Below are 1059 nucleotides of genomic sequence, written 5' to 3' on the forward strand. Positions count from 1 at the left end.
ACACTTCTACTCCATCACACACTTCTACTCCATCATACACTTCTACTCCATCATGCACTTCTACTCCATCATACACTTCTACTCCATCACGCACCTCTACTCCATCATACACTTCTACTCCATCATACACTTCTACTCCATCACGCACCTCTACTCCATCACGCACCTCTACTCCATCACGCACCTCTACTCCATCATACAGTTCTACTCTGTCATACACTCCATCATGCACTTCTACTCTATCATGCACTTCTACTCTATCATGCACTTCTGCTCCATCATGCACCTCTACTCCATCATACACTTCTACTCGGTCATACACTTCTACTCCACCATACACTTCTACTCCATCATACAGTTCTACTCCATCATACCCTTCTCCATCATGCACTTCTGCTCCATCACGCACTTCTACTCCATCTTTCATTTCTACTTCCTCATACACTTCTCCTCCACCACGCAGTTCTACTCATCCCCACAACTCTACGCCACACACTTTTACTCCATCATGCACACACTTATGCACCCAACTCTACTCTGTCATACACTTACTCCCCCTCATACTTCTATTCAATCACGCACACTTTACTCTGGGGGCATGTCCACAATCAAGGGGTGGAAGGCCCACCACCCTTGCTTCTAAGAGGCCACACAGGTGCCAGCACACACTGTGACAGCTGCCATTCTCTTAGGGCCAGGGCTGCCCAGGCCACCCGCCACCATGCTGCCCTTCCTTGAGGCTGAGCTGGGCTACAGGGCGGCCAGACTGCCGGCCTTTCCTTCTCTCAGGGCTTTTACGAGATGAGGACCTGGTGGCAGGTTTCTGACTCTGTTTCCAGCTGCTGACTCAGGTCGTGTGCTGGCAGCCGGCTCTGTGGCAGGCGTGTGTGTTTTGGGGTCCCTCTGGGCACAGGTCTGAAGGACAGTGTGTGTGTTGGGGTCCCTCTGGTCTTAGGTCTGAAGTACGGTGTGTGTGTTGGGGTCCCTCTGGTCTTAGGTCTGAAGGACGGTGTGTGTGTTGGGGTCCCTCTGGTCTTAGGTCTGAAGGACGGTGTGTGT

At 51.6% G+C, this 1059-nt stretch overlaps 1 protein-coding gene across 1 annotated transcript in view; it reads left to right on the forward strand.

Moving 5' to 3' along the window:
• SEMA5A (semaphorin 5A) overlaps nucleotides 1-1059 on the forward strand; it is a 110528-nt gene that overhangs the window by 64902 nt on the left and 44567 nt on the right. The gene's annotated exons all lie outside the window — the stretch shown is intronic.

Source organism: Echinops telfairi, unplaced genomic scaffold (genome assembly GCF_000313985.2).
Source record: "Echinops telfairi isolate 266 unplaced genomic scaffold, ASM31398v2 ScPeMD7_7469;HRSCAF=8507_1, whole genome shotgun sequence".
NCBI classification, from domain to species: domain Eukaryota; kingdom Metazoa; phylum Chordata; class Mammalia; order Afrosoricida; family Tenrecidae; genus Echinops; species Echinops telfairi.